At 37.5% G+C, this 26,036-nt stretch overlaps 1 long non-coding RNA gene across 1 annotated transcript in view; it reads right to left on the bottom strand.

Moving 5' to 3' along the window:
* Positions 1–536: 536 nt before the first annotated feature.
* The window catches only part of LOC102155267, a 94,365-nt gene continuing 68,865 nt past the window's right edge, over positions 537–26,036 (bottom strand). The window contains exon 5 of the long non-coding RNA XR_005358295.1: positions 537–673. This is a non-coding gene — a long non-coding RNA (uncharacterized LOC102155267). The remainder of the gene's footprint in view (positions 674–26,036) is intronic.

The following is a 26,036-nucleotide window of genomic DNA, read 5'->3' as shown; positions in this document are numbered from 1 at the left end:
GAACATTCTCTGGGAGGATCACATGATCACATAGATTTGGTCTGAATGCTTCATCTTCTGCTGTTAACATGTGTGGTAATGAAGACGCTGATTCCACCTCCTTAATCCCATACTTTTCAAATTTGTTCAGCCTCAGAAACTTTTTTTTCTCTTCCCCTTAATACCAGTTAATACTTAGAGAAAGTAATATTCCTCCAAACGCCCTTTGGAAAACACTCATGTATGCAGTGGGAGACAGGGAGTGGATAAAAGAGAAAATTTATCCCAAAAGGATATGTACCAGTAGGTCTCTAACCACATGCAAATGTAAAGCCTGTCTGATAGAGCACTCTACTGTCTTCAATTCTGCTATTTGAGATATTTCTGTGTCTCCTAAAATCAAGACAAGTTAGTCATAAGGAGGACTGTATGGGCTACCATCCTCCCTAAAAATGAAATGAAGCTAGTTTGATATGAAGTTAGAAATTCCAACAGCTTTAATAATACAGTTTCCATTGTCAATCACATCTTTAATAGATGCTTAGCCCCCAGCAACCTCCTAGTCCGTTTTTTGGATGCTTTGTACAAAATGTGCTGAGAATTTCTTCTTCTCCCTTGCTGCTTTAACTTGGTGTGACATTGTCTATTTCAAACATGTGACTAATGACATTTCTGGCAGGAGATACAGAAAGGCCTATAGAAAAAAATGACAGTAATCAGGTCCTCTAGATAGGAGCTGTGCAGGTTGCAGACATGGTTTTCCATGACTGAGCTGCAACTTTTAAATCTTAGTGTGGCAGACTGACTGTTAGCAAACCTTCAAAACTCCCATGTTGAATCCTTACTATGATATTAGAAAGTAGGACCTTTGTAAGGTGATTAGGATCAGATGAGATCATGAAAGCAGTCCCAATAAATGGCAGTAGTGTCCTTATTAAGATTCACAAAAGACCCGGCCTCCTCTCTCTGCTCTCTGTTATGTGAGGATACAATGGGAAGATAACAGTCTTCCATAAGTGGGTCCTCACCACAATTCAACATGCCAGTACCCTCTTCTTGGACTTCCAGCCTCCAGAACTGGGAGGGATAAGTTTCTGTTGTTTACAAGCCATCTAGTCTATGGTATTTCTGTTATAGCATCCCAAAGAGACTAAGACTTTTAGTAACATAATCCAAAAATGTATTAGTAATGAAGAAAAAATATTTATAAGACGTACCATTTGTAGGTTGATTTTAGCATTTTCCAAGAAGTTTCAGGATGTACAGAGCATCAGTAGCAGAGTTTCTTTAAGTGACAAATTGGGAAATTTTCCAAGGTATGCTCAATATTTAAGCATTTTCAATGTCACAAAGGATAACTGATACGCCAAAATACAAGGGGTTGCCCTATGGAAGGTCACAGACAACGATGGACACACATATGTAGCCAAATAGTGTTTAATACATGTTCTAATAAGATAAGATCTCATAGATTAGCATCACAAGACAAAGTAATTAACCAAGCTTGGAAAGTCAGAGAAGGCTGTATCGCAGAAAAGACACTAGAGTCAGGTCTTAGAGAATCAATAGATGTTTGTTGGGTGGGTGTATTTGAGAAGAGAATCTCAAGCAAGGGAAATCCCATGGGACACTTGAAACAGTCTGGTTAGTACAAGAAACTGTGAGACAATGAGTAGTGTTGGTTGTTAAGAGGCAAGCAAGGGAGAGAAGGGAGGAAGGGGGTGATACAAGCTTACCTGCTCAATAACATAATAATTTTTACCATTTTAAAACTAAGTCATGTCTATTTTGTCATCATTTAAAATATAAACTAAATGTGCTAAGAATTTAATATAACAGAGGGTTTTTTTAAGTGTGAGTCAATACCAGAACTAAATTGTCTTTTGCCTAAAATCCTTTCTACTAGACAAGAACTTCTGAGTGAAACTAGAATTCATTTCTACCAAAAATTTATTTCTACCAAAACAATTTTAATTTCTTTGACACAAAATGGCAAGTGTTGGGCAGCCTGGGTAGCTCAGTGGTTTAGCACCACCTTCAGCCCAGGGCCTGATCCTGGAGACCCAGGATCAAGTCCCACATCAGGCTCCCTGCATGAAGCCTGCTTCTCCCTCTGTCTGTGTCTCTGTGTCTCTGTCTCTCTCTGTGTCTCTCTCTCTGTGTCTCTGTCTCTCTGTCTCTCTCTCTCTCTCTCTGTGTCTCTCTCATGAAAAAATAAATAAAAATCTAAAAAAAAAAAAATGGCAAGTGGCCATTTGCAAGGAAGAACAAAGTTCCCATTCATTCAGGCAGAAAGAAAGCAAAAAATCTAAAGCTCCCTTATATCTTATCTTTAAGCCACACACCCTAGTCATGGTGTTCCAATGTGAACTGATGGGGGCTCCCAAAAGGCCACTATGTCAGCGTGATGAGAAAGGAATAGTTGTCAGTGAATCCATCAGGGTTCTTTCATTGCAAATAAAATAAATAGAATCTGGTTGTCTTTAAGGCAGGAAGAAATGTATGGGAAAGAGATGGGAAAGCTCAAAGAATTGAAGGAAAAACTAATGCTCCAGATTTCTGAGAACAGCTTCAGGAATCATGATTCTCTGCAAGAACTCAGATCAGTCTCCTCCCGAAGCCCTCATAGGGAAGGAAGAACTGTAACTATTTTAGGCCTTTCTCTTTCCTTTTAAGATTCAAAATCCAGAGCCAGAAGATCTGATCCAGCCAGCTTTTACTCCTTATCTGCCCCTTAGTCAATGGAAGGCAGGGCACCAAAACAAATATGAGGGAAAAATAGTTTCTGTAAGCAAAATAAGGACGCTGATGCCTACACGAGGGAGAGGAGACACTAAGCAGAAAAAAATCAATAAAAGCCACCCCCTACCCACAGTCCATTACTATTTGTCAGCAAATGGTATCACACACCTAGAAGTTTATAAATAATCGTTCCACTTATTCACTGAAATTCACATCCTGTACACATCTAAATGGGTTGAGATGGAGGAGGTATTTATTACAAGGTAGGGAGGCAGGAGAGTAGAAAAGTTAGGAGCAGAATCTAGGGAGGCAAACTGCAGGACCAAACTTGCTAGGGGAGAGAATTCAGCCAAGTTTCTTAATTCTCTGTACCTCAGTTTTCATATGTAAAATTAGGATGATGATATTACATGAGGGTCATACTAGGATGGCAATATTAGAGCAGTCAGGAGGAAATAGGAGCCTGAAGCATGTGATGCATTTAGGGCTGTGCTGGCATGCTGTAAGCCTCAATAAACAGGAGTTAGTGTCATCTAGTTGTCTGGCCCTGTGACTCTTACATATAATGCTCTCCCCCTTTAAAAATTTCCTATTCTGATTATTTTCTCTAGATCCTCTTATATGCCATCACAATATCATAACAGAAATTCAGAGTGAGAAGCGTCTTTGTTCTTCTTCACTGTCTTGTTTCTCTCCTACCTAAAAACATAGCCCAGACTCCACTTAGATTTCAAACTAATGTTCTGTAACAATTGTTCAGCATGGGTAGCATTCAAAATACAGCTCCGGTGATTTTTTTTTTTTTTTCTGAGAGGTATACAGCTAAGGCTAATAGAGGTGCCATTTTCAAAATACATCTGCCCTGGGCAACATAAAAGAATTATTTAAGAGGACACAGGGGATAGGACACACCCTAATATTAAAAGGCCTAGCAACTAAAATTAATTTTTTTAATTAATTATTATTTATTTTTTATTTATCTGTGATAGTCACACAGAGAGAAAGAGAGAGGCAGAGACACAGGCAGAGGGAGAAGCAGGCTCCATGCACCGGGAGCCCGATGTGGGATTCGATCCCAGGTCCCCAGGATCGTGCCCTGGGCCAAAGGCAGGCGCCAAACTGCTGCGCCACCCAGGGATCCCAACTAAAATTAATTTTACAAGCTCCCACACACACCTATTTTCACTGACTCTGAATTTTCTATCCAAATTACTTTTTTCCCCTTGTACAGGAAGGTCTTAAAAAAATGAGTAGGAATAAGAAAAATCCTTTCATTTGCAAACCAGTGCACAGATGCCACCTGTACCTTTTAAGCATTTAAAGTTACATGACTTTGTCCTTTTGCTGTTTCTTTCTTCTCTGTTTTCTCTGCAGAGCTGGTTGACAATAGTTACGGTGTAAAAATAAAATACCTATTTCCCTTCATCAAATCTCACTGCCTTTTAAATTGTCTTGGATAGTATTCATTTGTAAATGCCATATCTATGAGAACAGATGCCTTGAAATTTGCTAAAGATAACATAGGCTTTCTCTCTTTTTAATAAAAAAAAAACATATCTTCAACATAAGTAAAATAGAGAATGATTTCTAATCTTTGAAAATTTTGTTTAAGTCTCTAAAACACTTATTTTTGTTAACTTATTCAAAGCTTAAAATAGAGGATAAAGTTCTACATTAGACTATACAGTTTTTCTTCAATTACATTCTTGGAATAGACATTTAAAATAAACTTCAAGCTAAAAAATTGTTGGTCAAAATGCTCTAAAAAGTCCAAAATAGTCCATGATTATGTCTTTATTCTCTTACACTTGGTTTAAGAGTTAATCTCCATGAAATCCTCTGAATTATTATAAAAGCAACTGCACTCTTGGCTCATAACTGGTTCTGTTGGCTTATTATTTTAATGCATAATTTTAATTTTAAAGTTCTTTAAATTAGCTTAGCATTATTTACATATTGCATAATTCAAAGACTAAGAAACCAAGATATTCTAGAAGGGGAAATTTTCAGTTCTGTAATTTGTTAATTAGGACCACAGTATCCATATAAGATATCTCTAGGTAATCCAGAAGTCTCTAGAAATAGGCAAATTGTCCCATGTTATCAGAGAAAAAAAAGCTGACAAAATTTTAGATATAACATGACATGATGTCTTGCTTCATACCAGTTTTGCCCTATTCCCTAAATTTTTTGACTTAAGCTTATAATTTAAAAGATTTTTAAAAAGTAATAAAAGGATTTTAAAAGGTGTCTTATCGCAGATCCTTCTCGCTTGTCACAAAAAAAAAATATTCTCATGTATAGTCACACATAATCACAACACAAAAGGAACTTAGAATAAAGATGAATAGATCCATTATTGCCAAAATCTAGGAGGAACTTCTCATAAAGCTATGGCTTATAAAACTGGATAAAGAAAAAAAATCCTTTACCCAGGCTTTGGTTCATCAGACAGAGCAACCCAGAGGGAATGTAGGAAGATATTTCATTTCTCTTCCACTCTAGTGGAATCTGTCCCAGGATCTGTCCCAATAAGAAAACTGGGTGGGCATTCATCTACTAAGAGAATGCTTCTTGGAAATGAACAGAATACTGTTTCCTCACACACTCTCCTTACTGAATTTGGATTTCTATAGGTGTCCAGCACCCCTTTTATAATTTCAGAATTCCCCTATTGTGTGTTATATTAGTTTCCTAGGACTGCAATAGCAAATTAAAACAAACCAAATGGATTAGAACGACAGAAATTTATTCTCTCATGGTGCTGGAATCTAGAAGTCTGAAATCAAAGTGTTGGCAAATCCTTGTTCTCTCTGAAGGCTCCAGGAGAGGATCCTTCTTTACCTCCTCCTAACTTCTGGTGGTCTCCAGCGATTCTTTTTTTTTTAAGATTTTATTTATTTATTCATGATAGACATAAAGAGAGAGGCAGAGACACAGGCAGAAGAAGAAGTAGGCTCCACACCAGGAGCCCAACACAGGACTCGATCCCAGGACTCCAGGATCACGCCCTGGGCCAAAGGCAGGTGCTGAACCGCTGAGCCCCAGGGATCCCCTCCAGCAATTATTTTTATACTTGACTTGCTGCTACATCACTCCAGTCTCTGCATCCATCATCACATGGCATTTCCCTGTGTATCTGTGTCCAAATTTCCCTCTTATAAAGATACTAGTCATTGGAATATAATCCACCCTAATCCAGTATGACCTCTTTTTAACTAGATTACATCAGACTCTATTTCCAAATAAGGTTACCTTCATACATACTAGGGGTTTGGACTTTAACATAGCTTTTAAGGGGACAAAGTTCAACCCACACCATATATGTTCTGGTAAGATACAATGTCTTATCACCCCGAACTGCAGAGGAAGGAGTCGAATTGTCCCCCCACTCCCCATGCATATGATCTGATCACAGCCAAATGGATACTCGCATTCTATAAAGTCTGATCGGGTGACACAAAGGTGAAAGACATTTAAATTTCATTCCCAAATACAGCAGTCTTGCTCTTCTAGCATCCCAATACTTGCACAATTTTTTCAAAATATTAAATCTCTTTTGGCTTAAAATAGTCAGAATCATGTTTATTATTTGGGAAGGACAACTCTCAAAAATACAAATAAGAGAAAAAATAAGGAAGGATGGCAGAGATAAATAACTCCCCTAGAAGGTTAGTCTCTGCAAGAAAAGAATGTGTGGTCTCAGAAAAGCTAAGAAAGCAATAGTCTGAAAGTACGTACTGATGTATATGGAATCAGTTCAAAATGTTAAGGTTCCAGGCAATATGGTTTAAGAATCCTTGTATTTAAATCTGCAAAGCCCTGGGGAATGAGCTACTTTCTTACAGTTGATTTGATACAAGAATAACAAGTAGAGAAGAACCATATGAAATGCATACAACCCTCTCTACTGGTAAACACTGAATCTGGATAAATCTCTCCTACTTTGGGGAAGAATGGATAAATAGATAAGATGCCCTCAAAGAATTAGTGACAAATGCAGAACATTAAAAAGGGACTATCACACTTAAGAATCAGAATATCCTAACTCTGGAGGTGATTTAAACAGTAAAGACAAAAGAAAGAACAAATTTTATAGCACTCCTCAAGAGGATGCCAGGATACCTAACCTTTATGAAAGAAGAGTAGAAAATCAAATGGGAAATAGACTGAGAAGGAAAAAAAGAGCATAATGATGTGAAAATATAACTGATGTAAACAAATCAATGAAATTAAAATTAGATTTAAAATTAAAGATTGGGGACGCCTGGGTGGCTCAGCAGTTGCGCGTCTGCCTTTGACACCAGGCGTGATCCCAGGTCCGGGATCAAGTCCCACATCCGGCTCCTACGGAAAGCCTACTTTTCTGCCTCTTTCTCTCTGTCTCTCATGAATAAATAAATAAAATCTTGTAAAAAAATTAAAGATTGTATTATAGAATTGACAATGTTATGAAAAAAAAATGTTTAGTTTTTTTGTTTATTTATTAGAGAGAAAAAAAGAGATTAAGTACAAGTGGGGAGGGGAAGGGCAGAGAGAGATGGAGAAACAGACTCACCACTGAGCAGGAAGCCTGATTCCAATTTTAAGCTCAATGTGGGGCTCAATCCCAGGACTCTGGGATCATGACCTGCTGAAGGCAGACACTTAACTGACTGAGCCACCCAGGCACCCCAATAGTATTGTGAAAAATCTGACATGAAGCTATGTTAGGTTTAGTTTGGCTTGGTTTAGTTTGGTTTGGTTGTCCAACAAAGCAAAGGTAAATACCTACACCAAGCTAAAATACAAATCAAGCTAAATAAGGATGAAATACTGAGTAGAGCTGGTTACTACTCCTAAATTTCACATTTACCATACACTTCTTAATAGATAGAGGTGCCTTCTATAATTAAAATAAGAATTAAGTGAGAAAAAAATTTGTTTCCTCAAACACTACAAATTGTCATATAAACTGACAGTTTGCTATATTTATCTAATACTTTAAATGAATAGCATACAGTTTTATATCTAAATCTTTAGCAAGTCAGTTTGGAAAGATGAGCCTAACTGAACATATATTTGGATGGAAATGAATGAACTAGGGGCACCTGGGTAGCCAGTGGTTGAGTGTCTGCCTTTGGCTCAGGCTGTGATCCTGGGGTCCTGGGATTGAGTCCTACATCTGGTTCCCTGCAGGGAGCCTGCTTCTCCCTCTGCCTGTGTCTCTGCCTCTCTCTGTGTGTCTCTCATGAATGAATAAATAAAATCCTTTAAAAAAATTACCAGCTCAAAATGTCAATGGTGCCAGGATTGCTACACAGGATGAAGACCTCTGCTTTTTCATGGTTCTGTCTCATGTTCTTCCTTCCTCTTGCCTGTTCTACTCCCTATTTCAATGAAATAAGAAAATCAAGCAGAATCTCCTTAAATTTTCCACCTTCACTTGAGACAGTAAGTTTTATTCTCCTGAGATCCAGGAGGCCCTGTTTGTACATGTGTTACCAAAATGGCCTTGTAAGGAATAGTTTGAGTGTCACAGAGGCGCAGGCAGATTGGCCACTATATTTACTGTGATAGGATCACTCTAACAGACTATTTGATCTGTCAGAACCTTTTCCTCTAACCATCAGAAAGACTCAGGGAGAAACAGGCTTAGTGGGTAGGATCAGGATTTCTTTTAAGAATAAAATACTTGTTAGATATCTAAGTGGAAATGTCAAGAAGCCTGTTGGACATGAGTCTGGGACTCCAGGAGAGATAAAGTTGGAGCTGTAAATTTTGAAATTATCAGTGAATTATCATTTGAAACCATGTGACTGCACAAATTTTCTTCAGGAAATAAGGATAGTTTAAAAACAGGAGGGCTGAGAACTGAGCATTTGAGTATCTCAATATTTAGAGGTCAGGAAAAGGCAGAGGAATCAGCAAGCATTGAGAACCAGAGGCTGCACTGTCTTCCAAGAGAAGAATGAAATAGACATTCAGAGAAAGGTAAAAATTGAAGGAACCCTTGAGAGAGAAAGAAAAGGATCTCAGTTCTTGTCTAGAATGGACATTAATTATTTCGCTTGTCTAGCATCCACTCCTAATGTCTTAGTTTAGATACCTTAGAAGCAGAGCTTCAGAAGGAGTTATTTATTATGCTAATTACTCTCAGAAAAAAGAGTGAGAAAAAAAAAAAGAAAAGTAAAAAGAGTGAGAGATGCAGGGTGGAACAGGAGGGAAAGAAAATCAAGGTTATGCTCTCTTCTGGAGCTTTGGAGCATTATGTGCATTACTAACTCATTTCCTCCTGAAGAAAAGGGACAGCTCTTTGTCCTCTTGAATCAAATAGCCACTAGATGCATGTTGCTGGAGGAGGGGGTGGTTTACTTCCTGGTTGAGCTGATTCCTTTGGTGGAAAGTATATCTGGAGAAGAGGGAAGCTCTAAGCTGTTAGCCTCCAACTCTCACAGCAGCTCAGGGATGGATGCCCTGGCTTGGTAGAGGGATCCAGAAGGGTCACCAACAGCATCCACTGCACCTTCTTCTGCTGTTAATAGACCTCAGTGTTCCTTCAGGGAACCACTCAACTCCTATTCCAACTTGTTCTGGTGGGGTCACCTCTACTCTTCTACCCTTACTCCAGTGTTCAATCCACATGAAACAAACTTCCTCAAATAGGGTTGTAATTACAGGCTTAGGCATAAGTTCACGACCCAATTTGGAAGAGTGAACACCAGACCCAGAATATTTGCAATTATTCCTATTAGGAATAGGAAGGGTTGCTAAGATCTGAGGATCTACAATGAAGTTGCAACTTTTCCACCAGGAGGAAAAAGCCTACCCAAGAATAAGGCCAACACAGGAGAAAACTCAGCTTAAGGACAAACTCCTGACATTGACTATGCACCTGGATATAAGCATACTGATTCACACAAGGTTTTTAAGTGTGTTACTATAATCCCTCCAGCTTTAACCAGCCTGAATTGAGTTTCTGCTTCTTCTGCTCCCCTTAAAGTCTAGATGTCTGCCTAAAACTGACTTCTCAAAAAAAAAAAAAAATAAAAAAAATAAAAAAAAAAAAATAAAACTGACTTCTCTGTAATTTGCAGAATTCTCTAAAACAAATTTTAATAGCTCTTTTTTTCCTTGCACCAAAAATGCTCTGAGACATATATAATACATACAGATTAACAATCCAAAAATTATAATTATATGAACAACCTCAAAATATCACCAAACATATTTTGGTCTTTCCTGGATGAGCAGGAGGCCCTTCAGATAATCCAATGCCTTTGGGTTATGTTTTCTAACACCAAATATCATTGTAAGATATTTTTCCATTTGGAATAAATATTAAAGAGAGAAAAACAGATTTTTTTACTGGTATTTTTCAAAAAACAAAACAAAACAAGAAAACTATCCCTTAATTCCTTGCTGCATGAGAAGCCAATTATTAGGACTATAGATTGTGTTCCACTTTGATTATCTAGCCTTTTGTCTGATTTAACGTCTATAAAATGCTATAGGAAATCACTATTTCTAATGTAACTATTATAAAATGCTACTTAGAAATCACTTATTTTGTCTACTTAACCTCTTGTTCACAAAACACATCAGAATTATGCTAACATACACTGATCCAGCACAAATCTAGGGAGTAAATACATCACAACTGATTTTGTTGAAAATCTGACAGTTTCATTTAAACCCTTATTCATATCTGAGTCTTCCTGTATTACAGTTCCACATAGTGCAGTTGTTCTTTGACCCCTAATAGGTCAGATTCATTCACCGTGATTTCAACCCAGTTCAGTTATAGGAGAGACTGAATACCCAGTCCTATGCTCAAGCCTCCTCCCTCAAACACACTCATAGGTGTATAGGGCATTAAACTATTGCTAGAACTACAAAAGTTTAACTATTTGAAGAGAGATCAATCAGAGCAAACAGATGATAAAGAGTCTTAACAGATATTTAGTGAAAACAAGTAATAATATCGGGCACCCAGACAAATGCTGATGCATGTCAACTAGAAAGATAATGTATGATGAAATAAAAAGGCTACTGGAAAAACTGTGATGATGGATAGATTTTTGTACCTGTTTTTTTTTTTTTTTATGAATATGACATCACCTAATAACAAGAGTCCTTTCCTTTCTACATTTTGTTGCCAGAGGAGAGCCTTCAGAGTGGATGAATTTTCTTTGATTCCACCTCCCCACAATCCTCTGAGCTCCTCGGGGAGCAATGTCACTTATACCATCGTCAATGCAAATGGCATTTTAAAGAGTTAGTACAGCAGACAGAGAATGTTAATGCTGCTCACAAGTGCCAATGTGCACTGCAGACTTTCCCCTAAAGTCTGCAGCCCATCACATGTCTTTATTCATTTAGATCTAATCCTATCAACCGAGAGGACAAGGGCACTGGCTTGCTCTCTGCCTTTGTCACTCAAACTTACCTATTAAAAACAATCCATTTTCTAAAGTCGGACAGTGTGGAATTCAGGTTTGGCAGCCAAAAGATAAACTCCTATATACAGAGCATGATAATGAGGAGCCTGCCGGCTTTCTTGCTTGATGGGTTATTCTTATTAAGATAAAATATGTTCCAAAAGCAACTCAGGAATATAGAAAGAAATCAGCTAGTTCATAAAAAGTTACAGGAGCTTAGTCTTTCAAATTAAGGAAATAAATTCAATGAACATGAACTCAAACTCAGTAGAAAAGCATCACCACTAGAAAGTCCTCCTTCTGTTGCATTTTTTCCTGTTGTATTTTTTAATGTTGCAGTATTATACAGAATAATCTCATAATTGTGTTATGATGAGAATTTAGATGGCTTGATAATTGAATCATCTCTATTAAGCTTTTATGTAATGAATGCTTAATTTGTTGTAACAAAGTCTCTAAGTCAATAATTACCTTAAATCAGTGGAGCACCTACCATGTATAGGCACTATACTAGGTATGGTAGAGGGCATAGGAAAACATAAAATGAAAGACACAGGTCTTGCTGTAAAGAAGTAATGATATATTAGAGAAGACACAAAAACCAGAATGCAAGCATAGCTGGAGTGTCACAACAAAGCAAATGTGTAGATAGTAATCCTAAAGACACTCAAGGTAATAAAAACATGGGAACAGCCCAGATTGAGGCTGGTTGACATGAGGTGATGGGCCTTAAGTTTCAGGATATTTACTTTATTCTCTAGGCAATAAAGATTTAAATATTTGAGCAGAGCAGTGACATAGCGAAGCACTGAAGGAAGGTAATACTGTGAGTGGTATACCTATTGGACTAGAAAGAAAGATTATCCACTGATGGTGTATGAAATTATTTTAGGTGATGCATGAATATGGAATTAAATAATATTGAATTACACAGTGAAAATATGTTCCATTTTAATTTTTTAGAAGATATGAGAGAGAAAGTTTTGGGTTTGGTGTGAATATGACTTCAATACTCACTAACACTTTGTTAATTCCCTTTTAACAAAAGCAATCACATTCACTTAAATCCAATAAAACTATTTTTGGTAAATTTGCATTTATTTTTCTGTTACCATTTATTTATGGCAAGTGACATTCATTTCCTATTTATGTAAATAAGTAGAATTAAATAATAAAAAGCTTCTATTTAAAATAAAAATAAAAATGATTTAAAGGGGAAATATAAGTATATAATGGTACATGTGTTATATGCATATACGGCAAAATTTAAGAAATGGAATGCAGTTAAGTTTGGAAAACAGAGACCGAGGCTCTAGGAGCCACTAAATGTTCTTTTAAAGAAATACATGTACATGTGCAAAAAAAGTTTGATCAAACATGTTCACACAGCATTATTATAATACAGAAAAACTGACAAAAATTAAATGTTCCTAAAAAGAGAAGAAGTTAAATAAACTATGGCATACCATTCTGGAATACTATGCAGCTGCTCAAAGAATGGGAAAGAAGTGCATATACTTATATGGAAAGATCACAAGTGAAAAAAAAAGCAAACAAAACAACTATAAAACTACATATTTGATATGATCCAAATTCTTTTCTCAACTGTATACATGTATAAGTAAGTGTATATAAATGCACAGAAAGATTGGAAAAATCATCATCATAGTTAATATGATTCATCTTGGAAGATGTGAATATGGAATCCAAGGGAGTAGAGGAGAGAGTCACATTTTCTTTGACATAGTGATGGATTGTTTAAATCTTAAATTCATGTGTTTTTTAATTGTTGTCATAATTCTCTTAAATACTTAAGAGAATAAAAGAGAAATTCAGGTAAATTTCCATCTCTTTTACTCCCTCCCAAAACTATATTAAGACATCAGAAAATAATTTTCAAAGGGAACAAAACCACAAGGACAAAAAGAAGAGACAACTGCAACACAATTTTGAAAGCTAGGTGAGTGGTTCAGAGTCTAAAGAAAAAGAATCTCAAAGGAAAGCTCAGTCCTAAACCAGTAGTGGAAGAAGCAAAGAAGAAACCCAGTATGTTTTGCAGAATCTTCTAATTGGCAACACTGGGTCCTCTGGGAATGGATATAGAAGTGAAATTTAAAACAAGAGGATTAAATGAAAGACTATTCAAAAAGTAGAGAGTTTTGAGAATTACATCCTTATCCCTTCCCTATTCCATACAGACAATCTGTACATCATCTCTGCCCCAACACTATAAAGGGGAAATTTCCCCTTATTCTCTAGAGAAAGTAAGAGAGCTTTACTGTCTAGATAGCAGAGAAAAAGTTATGGCTAAGAGTGGAGATAATATATGGAAAGAAAAGAATTCTCTATCAGGAATTCCTTAGATGCAGGGGCCCACTAAGATTGAGCTATAATATGGAGCTCATAGTCTAGAAGCCCCAACTATGTTCCCAGAAGCTTCCTGTCAGCTGTTTATTGCTCCACTCTTAAAGGATCAGCAACATAAGGAAAAAGTTGAAAGAAAGAAAGATAGATAAATGGATGAAAGGTGGGGTTTGAAAGAAATAAAAGCAACTTGAGGAAAAAAGTATTTTCAAGGAGAATAAAACTTCAAATAAACTGGGGCACCTGGGTGGCTCAGTCAGTTAAGCATCCAATTCTTGATTTTACTCATGCCATGATCTCAGGGTCCTAGGATCCAGCATCACCTAGAGCTCCCCGCTCAGTGGGGAATCTGCTTGTCTGCCTCTCCCTCTGCCCCTCCCTCTGTTCACTCTCTCTCTCTCTCAAATAAATAAATCTTTTTAAAAAAATCTCAAATAAGCCATCCCTGCTTTGCTCAAAAGCATAAACAAGCTATAATATATGTGAAATAAGAACAGGGTATTATTAAAAGAAAGAAGAAGAAAAGAAGGGAAAAGAGAGAGGGAGAAATAAAAGAAAGAATTGGGGGAAAAAGGCCTTTGGGAAAATAAATACATAAACAGACATTCAGATGTGTATAGATATATATGTGTGTATAGGGGATGTGTATATGTGTGTGCGTGTGTGTGTGTGTAACTCAATGAAATAGATAAAGAATGAAGATAAGGAAATCTTCCAGAAACTGAACAAAAAGACTTTGGAGATGAGTTGTGCCCCTATTTATTATAGTTATGTGCTTTTTTCCAGAATGGTTCATTCATGGCTTAGCACAGTATTCCACATTGGCCCGTTTGCTTACCTTGATCTTCTAGTTTCCCAGTTTCCTGTGATACTTAACTTACCACTATCACTAATTCTTCTGTAGAAAAGTTCCAGTTCCTATTTCCCAATTTGGTTTTCAGTGCAATTTCTCAATCTAAAAAATGTTAAAATGTAAATCTCTCACTTCTATGCTTTGGGCCCTGGAAGAAGGGGGTGGTGGGGAATGTCAACTTTTAACAGAAGAAAAGGAAGAAAGAGTCTAGCATTTTCTTGTTTATATCAATCTCTCCCTACTGAATATAATATAAGCTACATGTGATGAGGGACTTTGCTTTATGTTCTATTTAGAATAGTACCCAATGCAATATAAGAGCACAGAAAATGCTTCTTGAATCAATAAATGAGTGAATGAATGAATGAATGAACAAATAAATGCATGCCAGGCATATATGGCTTTTAGAAGTGCCATTGCACCTTGGGGAAATAATGAACAAAGTAACAAAGAACCAATGAGAAAGATTTTAACAAGCCCAGATTTTATCTCTTACAACACTTGTTTGGAAAAAATCTCAAGTTAAGATATCTCTGCGGTTAACTCCATTTCCCTCCGTCTAACTTGCATCAGACCACACCCAGAGGAACCACAGTCAATCTCTGTAATGGCTTTCCTTACATGCGTATTTGTGACCCAAGGATTACCATCTGTTATGGAATACTCTTAGGGGAATTCCCTATATGGGTCTTGAGCCCTTAACCCTGTCTCATGACAAGCAATACTTTTTTCTTCTTGTGAGAGGCAGATGGTTTAACAGGCTGTGAGTTATTCTTTTCTACTTAATGTTTTCTTAATTTTAGCAAAGTAATACAGTTGGCTTCATAGTCATAATCAGATGGTGGGGTAAGGACTGAGCCATTTGGTTGGGGAGCACCCAACTTTCAACATTTGTGTGCCCCTTCTGTCTGAGGGTATATGCCTGGCTCTCAGTATTCTGAAAGCATGAAATGCTAAGGAGACTAAGGAGACTAATGACAGGGCATCTCACCATTCAAGCTGCACAGTCAACAACATCTCACTGTAATCCCCAGCTGTGCAAACCTCTCGATTGTGAATCTATTTTCTACAAGACTGGACAAGGGCTAGCAAGGGTAAGAGAGGTGATTTCGAGGTCTTAAGCGTTCAGTGCCCAAAAGTTTAACAAATCTCCATTTGTAAGTCTTTGCCATTCTCCCTTTTTTTTTAAGATTTTTTTTTAAGATTTTATTTATCTACTCATGAGACACAGAGAGAGAGAGAGGCACAGACACAGGCAGAGCGAGAAGAAGACTCCATGCAAGGAGCCTAATACAGGACTCGATCCCAGAACCCCAGAATCACACCCTGGGCCGAAGGCAGGCGCTAAACCGCTGAGCCACCCAGGTGCCCCCATTCTCCCTTTCAAAGCTGCCTGGTATCTCCAATTCTTCAGCCTTTCTAGATTTTTTTTAAAGATTTATTTACTTATTTATGATAGAGAAAGAGAGAGAGAGAGAGAGAGAGAAAGAGAGAAAAAGGCAGAGACACACACAGGAGGAGGGAGAAGCAGGCTCCATGCCGGGAGCCCGACGCGGGACTCGATCCCGAGACTCCAGGATCACGCCCTAGGCCAAAGGCAGGCACCAAACCGCTGAGCCACCCAAGGATCCCCCCCTTTCTAGATTTTAAGACATAATTTTCCCTTTCTCTCACTGGCTTCATCACTTCAGGCTTTCATACTGCAGGTTAGCTAGTTCAGTTTCTACTATTCCATTCTCATTCAATTTCCAAAATGTTGTTGACTTCTTTCCTGTGTTGCCACCTTCTCTTCTGTTTCATTTTTTTTATTCTTATTTTTTTAAGATTTTTTATGTATTTATTCAGGAGAGACACAGAGAAAAAGGCAGAGACATAGGCAGAGGGAGAAGCAGACTCCCTGCGGGGAGCCTGATGCAGGACTCAATCCCAGGACCCCAGGATCACGACCTGAGCCAAAGGCAGATGCTCAACCACTAAGCCACCCAGGTGCCCCTGTTTCATTTTTTAAATAAGTATATACATATATTTTTTAATTCATTTTGGGGGTTTAGGAGAGTGCAAAAATAAATGCAAATGTTTGATCCTTCATGCTTAACTGGAGGTCCTTATTCAATGTCCTTAAGCCAATGCCTCTGTACCTTCTAAAAGGTATATCTGCATTGAAAAAAGAGAACTTATAATGTCCTTCGATCTATTAAAAAAATCTTTCTTTAGAAATCATATATCTTTGATTTTCAGGATTTTGTGAAACAACAGTGATCAAATAAGGAAAAGAATATTTTAAGTGGTTATCACCAAAAGTCCATAACCATAAGGGAAATAATAAAAGAATTCTCCCACTTCTCTCTCTCTCTCTCTCTCTCTCTTTCCTTCCCTCCCTCCCTCTCTCTGAGATGGTGCCTTTGCCAAGATTGCAGAACATTGGTAGCATTGCTAGAAATGCATTTCCATGTACTTGTCCATGTCTATTCTCTTCAAATTGTGTCACTTCGGGGCAAAGACTTTTCAGAAAGTTGAAGAATCCCATGTTCAGACAGGAAGTAAATGGAAAACAAAACCCCCTGACAGGTCTCTGTCTCTTCATGTCCTATCATTTGTATTTCACTTGGGATCAAAAGTCATCCAAGTAAGACTTCCTCCATGAGGCCGCAGCCTTGGCCCAAACTAAGGGACAGATCAGAAAGTGTTCTTAAAGATTAGTTCTGGTACATTGATCTTGATCCTACCAGATGCCTTCGAGTCAGCCCATTAATATTGTATACTACTGATGAGGTGTACTATTGATAACACAGACCATCCAGTTTGCGTCCTTTCTTTCAACTTAGTCTAGCATTTGGATTTCTGGGACTTAATCATGATCACTAATATTCCAGGGTTCCCCATTTCTCTCTCAATTTCCTGATTCACAGCCCTCAGGCTGCCTCTGAACACCAGTAAATCTGAGGGCTCATGCTGCTGCTACTACCAATACCATTAGGTCTATGGTACTGGTCTTATTCCCTCTCTCCTTTTTCAGATTCACAGTTAAGAAGTGTTAACCTGTTGCCAGCCATTTCTGTAACACCATCATCCCTAATCAAAAAATCCTTGAAGTCTCCTTAGCAGTCAAAAATAAAACCCACTTAGACTCAGCCTACAAAACAGTGCCATGCACAAAATATCTACCTAAAAATTATCCAAACGGGTGATACCACTTCTTAGCCAGATACCACTTCTTAGCCTTTTCTCTGTCAGATATTTGCCTAAATATCACTCTGAGCCTCTTCAAGTCTGCTCAATCCTACATGTTCTTAAAGGGCTAGATCATGTTATCCTTTCTAACCTAATGTTTTGAGTTTACTTTCACCCCTCCTTTTCTGTTCTTCTCAGTTTTACACTTATAAGCTATGCAGAGTAGCTTAATCCTGAATTTCTTTTACCCTTTTTACAACATCTCCACTATTCACCCACACATAGTCTTCTTGCCCCTAAAGACCTAGATTTCCTTCTAGCATTAAAGTTACACCATTTGGGTGTTCTGAAACAAATGATCTACCATAGATTCCAAAATTAAGATTAAAACACACTTAGGTATTATTTGCCATGTATGTCAAAAAAAATAACTGAAAAGTATGGACCAAAAAATACAGCCTCCTCCTCTCTATTTGAGAAAGTTGTTTCTGTAATCCATATACATTTTAAAAGTACTCTTTTTAAGCATCTCATTGTCTCATGAGATGGATAATAAAATTTCTTTGGGTCGCTGAGAACAAGTTTACAATATTTTTTAGATAAACTCAGTAACTGTAAAAGACCACAGGGAAAGATTTCTGATGTTAAAACACTGATAGTTAAAGACAGAATCAAAGAAAATTTTCCTTTGTTGAAAAGAAAACTTAGGCCTGAGAATGCAGTATGAACATATCCACCATGTTCCAGGAGGAATGAATAGTGACAGACGCAGATCCAAGCACACCAGGACAAATATTTTGGTTTACAGTGATAAAGAAAACATCCAAAAAGCTTTCAGGCAAGAGGAAAAAAACATTACCTACAATGAGCAAAAACTAGGATGCCTTAAGATTTAACACTAAATCGTATTTTGAAGGAAAAAGTTACTCAGTTATTTTGGTATCCAGATCACTGGTCTTATTTTTATTTTAAGATTTTATTTTTTAAGTAATCTCTCCATCCAACATGGGGGTCTCACAACCCCAAGAGTTGTATGCCCTACTGATTGAGCCAGTGCCCCTCAGATCACTTGTCTTAAATGTATAAAGATGTGGTCAGGTGCACAAAATCTCCAAAAACAAAAAGTCCTCCTTGAGGATACAATTAAACCAACTAAAAGATAAATCAAAATTAGGAACTAAATTGAGAAATATATTAAATAAATAGTCCCACTACATAATTTGCACCAAACATTGGGAATCTGGTTGATCACTGAAAGACGAAACTTGACTCTATAGTGCCTTGCTCATATGTTTCTCTTCTGTATATCTCCCTTTTTTCATTCTAGAAAATATATTTCTTTAGCCCTCTGAGAAGTACACCAAAAAAGGCTAAAGATTATGAATCATCTTTCCCCAAATTTTATAGCAGTTAATGGCAATCCACAGCAAAGAGAACATTAAGCACTTAAATAATTTTGCCCAACCTATTGAACTTGTTATTCTCCAAAGGGAAACAGAAACCACAATTCTAGTACCCAGGCTTCTTTTAATATAAATAATAGGAAAGTTAGAAATATAATAGAAAATCACTGATCATTGTCCAAAGCAGAAATTATAGGGTCTAGGAGAAAATGTGTAATTTCTATCCTCCAAAACCACTAATATGATGTTTACATACCCATTTAAGCAGGGAAAAGATTTATTACCAAAATTATTGAACTTCAGCTTCTGGCCCCAACACTCAATTTGGGAGCCTCTGTTGTTATTGAACATGAAGCTACTCAACATAATTGGGAAAAGCACTGTAGTATACGAAATACTTCTCATTGTGGGGGAGAGGGGAAGTGAATTTACTTGCAGTAGCATTATTCCTTTCATGAATTTAAGAAATAAAAAAGTGCCACTTGGATTCTCTAGACAGATGTGTTCATATCATTTCCCAAGCGATTTATCAAAGTTTCATAGCAGGGGGAAAAAGGGGTATTTAAAAAGCAAACTATATGTATATGGATGTTTGGTTTGGTTCTTTCTGCAGATGCCACAGGCACATATATGACTACCCATAGTGTTCCCTTGAACTAAGAAAGGTGCTGAATGTCCAGTGGTGCTCATGACAAGAAGGGCAAGGTATGGACAGGAGATGGAACGTCACTTGAAACCTTTGAATAGAAGAATATAAGAACCTTCTTCCACTGCTCATAGGGACCCAGAATTACATCAGAAAGGCTACCAAGGAGACCTAGAACTGTTCCTAGGAATGGCCTTTTTTAGTAAATGAACAGTGCCTCACAAAGAAAATGTATTCAGTTCACATGACTGAAAACCCTAAACAAATTCTCATTAGAAACTTAACGGAGGGGCGCCAGGGGTATTTAGTCGGTTGAGTGCCCAATTCTTTATTGACTCAAGTCATGATCTCAGGGTCATGAGACTGAGCACCACATTGGGCTCTGTGCTTAGCACTCAATCTGCTTGGGATTCTCTCCCTCTCCCTGTTCTTCTGCCTCTCCCTTATCCTGCTCACATGTGTGCACGCTCTATTAAAAAAAAAGAAAAAAAAGAAAGAAAGAAGAAAGAAAGAAGAAAGAAAGAAAGAAAGAAAGAAAGAAGGAAGAAAGAAAGAAAGAAAGAAAGAAAGAAAGAAAGAAAGAAAGAAAGAAAGAAAGAGAAAGAAAGAAAAGAAGAAAGAAAGAAAGAAAGAAAGAAAGAAAGAAGAAAGAAAGAAAGAAAGAAAGAAAGAAAAAGAAAGAAAGAAAGAAAAAGAAAGAAAGAAAGAAAGAAACTTAATGGAAATATCACATAACACAGCAAAAAGAGTTTAAATTCTAGAATCAGAATGACCTGAATTTAAATCCTAATTTAAATCTTATCCATCCCAGCACATAATTCGGATATAATTCTGTATGTTCATTAGCAAAATGAGGATAATAATACCTGCCTCATAGAGTGCTTTCTGAAGTTCTGACCCAATATATGTAAACCATATAGTTACCCTATGAATATTATTAATGATGCCCCCAGATCAACTTGAAGAAAAGAAATTCAAAGGATTACTATCTGAAATAAATAATAAGATCAATGGGTAAAAATTTATTATAAACTTACTATGTGTCCTTCAAAGTTTTGGGTGCTATGGAATATTAAAATTAATGTTTTACCATATAAATCAAATAATAAGCTCCTAAGGGTTGTGGACTAAACTATGAGTACTAAAAAAAAGCAGAAATCTTTGTAAAAAGAGCGGCCAGAATAAGGAGATGGCAGCTGAGCCCTAATGAATGAGCAAATGAGGGTGTCTGGGTGGCTCAGTTGGTTAAGCGTCTGCCTTTGCCTCAGCTCATGATCACAGGGTTCTGGGATTGAGCCCCTGTCCGACTCACTGCTCAGCAGGGAGTCTGCTTCTCCCTCTCCCTCTGTTGCTCCCCCCCCCCACTCATTCTCTCACTCTCTCTCTCTTTATCTCTCTCTCAAATAAATAAAACAAAATAAAAATATTAAAAAAAAAGAATGAGCAAATGAGAGACAGAGAAAGCAAGGGAGGATAGGAAAGGAAATTAGGGGTGGGTGTGGGTGGGTGTGAAAGAGAGAGCGCACACCATATAATGAATACCCAAATGAGTGTCATTATTGCATTAATTGCCTCACATAGTAAACACATATAATCATCAGATAAAGTCTGAAAGATATCTCCATTTTACAGATAAGGAAATTGAGGTTCACAGAGGTTCACAGAGATAAGAGTCACAGAGCTATCACTAGCAGAGTCAGAATATAAACTCAGTTCTGTCCAATCCAATACTTAGGCTTTTCCCAACATAATGACTGTCAAAAGAGTGATAAACCTGATCAGACTGGAGTGTGCAGTTCCTGTTGAAGAAAATGTCCTTCCATGTTCAGAGGCCTCTGGATGTCCATTTTGTAACAATATCCTAAATTTTCTTGAATTCCAAGATTGAGGTAAATGTCCCATTAGATACTCTCTTTAAAATGTAGGAAACTGGTTCTTTTCCCCATGGGCAAAATTTGCTCAGCAGATCCAAAAACCCCTGAAAACACTTCATATTCCCTTTTCACCTACCTCCTAAGCCCAATAAATTCTGTTTCTAACTGAGAGAGGAATTGATTTTCATTGGTATTCACTTGAAGTAGGGAAGGTCATGGCTAGAACATTGGAAATGTATTGTCTAAAGAGCACAGTTTGTATCTTGTTTCCGAGAGAAGATCTTTAAAGATGCCTTGGCTTAGCTGACTTTTTTTCCCCTCCTGCATCCAAGAAACATCCTCAAGGGAGAAAGTCAATTTCAAATCTTCACACTGCAGAGGCTCTGGAGCAGTCAGTTGCAGAATGCAGATCAGCCTGTTTCTTCTTTTCTGAGATAAACGAAATCTGGGAAGAGTTTTGAAAGAAAAGTTTTTGAGCAATCCTTGGGGCCTGGACTATGCTCTGATCAGACAAAGAAACATGGTTCCAATCTAAAAGCCAGCATGTGCCAATCTGAAAGCCAACTTGATTCTAGCCTTGATCCCCACTAAGAGGATTTTTTTTTTTATTTCCAGGATCCTTCTCAAGCTTTACATTTGATATGTAAACATTCTTAATTAGTCTAGTCATTAAGTAGTTCTTCTTTGCAAAAGCTTGTCCATGACAGGTTTGTTCTTAAAATGGTGTATATAAGAAATGAATGATTCTGCAATTTCCTGACAAAGAATTCTTCAGAATCTGGAAGCACTGAGGTATTCATAATCACTCAGACGCAGAATTATCAAAGCACACAGTGGCTTAGTATATCCCTTCCTAGCATCTCAAATCAACTTTAATTTCCTTTTTTATAAAGTAGATGTTTAACATAAAATCATCTGGAGGAAAAAAAAAACTATATAGAGCAAATGTTAGGCCAGCCTCTCTGCTGTGACTGGTACTGGCGAGGGTCTTGAATATTCATGCAGAATACTTTGTAAAAATCATACGGAGTGAATATCACTTCTTTTTACTTTCCTCAACATTTTTCCACTCTGACTAGAATAATCCAAAACTTTGGGCTGGGCACCAACCAGATTACATAATTTGTAAATTTTGATTGCAATGACTGGCCGAATTTAAAGCTTACAGGAAATCTTTCTTGAATGAAGATACTCGGGAAGAAGGAAGCTCTCCTGACCTGCAGCTCCACTCAGGTAATAAGCAAACAAAGATGATTCAAGAGGTCAACTGCCAAGAGTCCTATGCCACAGACTCTAAGAGATGACTAAGCCTTTAGTCTTGAGATAAATAATACTGTGTATTAGCACAAGCGTAGATATTCTGCATGCTTTCATTTAATCCTTATCATGTACTTTTCATGAATGAGGAGACGGAGGCATAGAGTGATCACACAATAAGTAAGTAGTGGAGCCATGGTTCCAGGCAGTCTGATCCCAGAGACTGCAATGTTTAGCCACTATGAAAGATCATCTCTTTCAATTACTTTCTAGATTGTGAATCCCATAAAGTCAAGGACTTGGTCCATCTTGTTTGTTTGCGTACATCCAAAATCCTAGAACAGTGTCTGGCACATAGTACATACCTAATGAATGTTTAATTATTCAATTATATAATTAAATGATGAAAACATAAATAAATGAAATTCCCAATCTAGCTTCTTCCTTTGGTCTTCAAATTTATTGGTGACAGAAAACAGGACATTGCCAGGTGCATGAAAGATATCACCAAGGTATTTCTCTGATGTGGAGCCAGCTAATGGACAGCTAGGATGGCAATCCCTCCCCTTCTCCCCATCTTTGTGAATATTTTCTTCTTCTTTTTCTGTAATCCTGATTAGCCTTTAATGTGCAAAACCCTAACACCGTTCTTTTCCAACATTTAACTACGTGGGATGTGAAGGCAACAGAAAGGAAACAATTTTCCTCTCCACACTTACCCACAGTCTCTCAACATGAGGTCCAAAGCCCTGATGTTGGGCTTCAGCATTTCAGAAAATCCATCTCTTAGAATAGGCTCTTTGCTGCCATGCCAAGTTTATTTGCTCTTACCCAAAGTCTCCAGTTTCCACCCTGCTGCCTTCCACTTGTTTTCTGTCCAGATCCCCTAGGTAAATCCTCTGGCTGAACTGTGTGCCTGACTTGCCTTCCTGCCTGGACACTTCCTTTATTATCTTTCTTGGTTTGTCTGAGTCAGTCCTTGAGCAGTACTGTCCCATCCAGACTCAGCTCAAGCTGCTAGAACTCCAGACCCATCCAACTCCTGGCCCCCCCTTATGAGGGCAAGAATATGGACATCTGTAAACTGGTCCACATCACCTGCCTTCCTCTTCTCCCCAACATTGCTATTCAGAGAAAGTATAGCATTAGGCTTAAGAAATCAGATTCTGGAGCCAGACCAAATCCACATCTCAGCTTAGCCACTTACTTGCTGTGACCTTGGGCAAGTAATTTTTCTTCTCTGTCCTGAGTTTCTCCTTTCATAATAGTAGTAGTTCTAGCATGGTTGTAAGGATTAAACAAATATGTGTAAAGCACTGGAACAGTGCCTGACCAACATTAGGTTGTTCTGAAGTGTGAGTTATTGCTGCTATTGCTATTGTTCAGGTGAAATAAGGTATCAAGAGCATCTAAGAAGAGCCTCTGGGTCAGAAAAAGGTGTCATGAATATGAACACTAGGGGCAACTCAGTTAAAAGGAGTTCTAGCTCTCCTATTTTGCTGGGTGTGCTATGTATATAAGGACATAAGAGCCTCCCTTTCTCCCTGTGATGTCAGCAGTACATTCATTCTCCTCTTCAACTCCTTAAATACTAAGGCCACTTGTTTAGATTTTTTTTTCAGTCTTTTTGTGACTCTCCCCTCGGAGTAAGAAAAAAATATTCAGGGTCCTAGGGAACTAGGCTATTAATTTTCCAAGTCATCAGTTTACCATGAAATGAGAGAGTTGAGTTTAAATTACTCAGCTCTACTGTCCTATAATGGGCTGGACTCCCTGACTTCAGCTAACTTCAGCTGAGCCACAGAAAGTTAAGCTGTCTAATCTTCACTGTTCTCACTGCCCTAAGAGCAAGGTGTGGCCCTTAATTTTTAATTGCACCGAGAACATGTTGAGGAGGCTGTGGGTGGGAAAAGACAGGAAGTTAGGACATAGAGACTGAAATGAAAAATAGGTAGAAAAAAAATAGGTAGAGAGAGAAAATCAAAATGTACCTAAAACATTGATTCCAAGACACTTCAATTTAAAATATGTGCTAGAGGGACCTCTGGGTGGCACAGTTGGTTAAGCGACTGACTCGGTTTTGGCTCAGGTCGTGATCTCAGGGTTGTGAGATTGAGCCCCACGTTGGGGTCTGTACTCAGTACTGAGTCTGCTTGAGTTTCTGTCTACCTGTGCCCCTTCCCACCATGCACTCTCTCAAATAAATAAATTTTTAAAGTAAACAAATAAAATAAATAAAAATTTTTAAATGTGGAGATTTGGCATTTACAAAATAGATCCTATTACAGCAAAAGATTGAAAACAACTTACATGTGCATCCACCAAAGTAGGTTAAACAAATTATAGTAGTATTGCAAAATGAAATGCTATGTAGTCTTTAAAAATAATTAGGTAAGCTCTATGCTTAATAAGTCTTCTTAAGGAAAGATGTCCAAGGCATATTGTTATGTGAAAAAAGCAAGATCAGACCACAAATATGATTCTCTCTGTCTTATACACACACATACACACATACTCATACATGCATAAAATATTTATGAACAAATACATGAGAACCAGCTACAGTGGCTGCCTCCTAAGAGAAAATAAGACAGAAAGAAAAGAAGACTTACTTTTTATGATATCCTTCCAAGTATTTTGCATTTTGAACCATGTTACTATCTGTTAAAGTAAATAAGCCAACCCAATACTGTACATCAATTTTTCCTCAATAAAAAAATTAAGTAAATAAATATGAAAGAAAAATTTGAATGTATCATAATTCCCACAGTGGAGACAATGGAAAATTATAATATTTGAGAACACAAAGCATATTATATAGTATATGCATTTAACTTATATAGAATAAGCAAATGCTATTCCGCTGATTTAAATTAAAGCAAAAAAGCTCCATTACTATAATACCTGGGAAATTCTTCAAAATGATACAGGTGGAGGGGAAATAAATGAATGAGCAATTGTTGAAGCTGACGGCAGGTACACAAGGTCCCTTATACTTTCACAGAGTACTCAGGGCTTCTGTCTCCTCCCTTAAGTGACTGAAATTTTCCATAATAAAAAGCATTTTTAAATTACTTCATTAAGACTCTATAAATAAGTAGGCAGGCTTTTTATAGGACCCTCAGGTAGACCAAATTGATTTCAGGATGTGAAGTCTGTAAGCACAGACCTCGTAAAGGGGGAAGAAAGCATTTCGTCAGTATTTAGTGCAAGGAACACTGGCTTGGGGGGCAGCATGAGGCTCAAATCAGGCTGAGAGGAAAGGCCTTGCTGAGGCAGAAGCTGAAGGCATGTGTTACCCCAGAAATAATGTGTACATTGACATTT

The sequence above is a fragment of the Canis lupus genome, chromosome 4, assembly GCF_011100685.1.
Source record: "Canis lupus familiaris isolate Mischka breed German Shepherd chromosome 4, alternate assembly UU_Cfam_GSD_1.0, whole genome shotgun sequence".
Lineage (NCBI taxonomy): Eukaryota > Metazoa > Chordata > Mammalia > Carnivora > Canidae > Canis > Canis lupus.
This window is presented reverse-complemented; position numbering and strand designations above follow the sequence as displayed.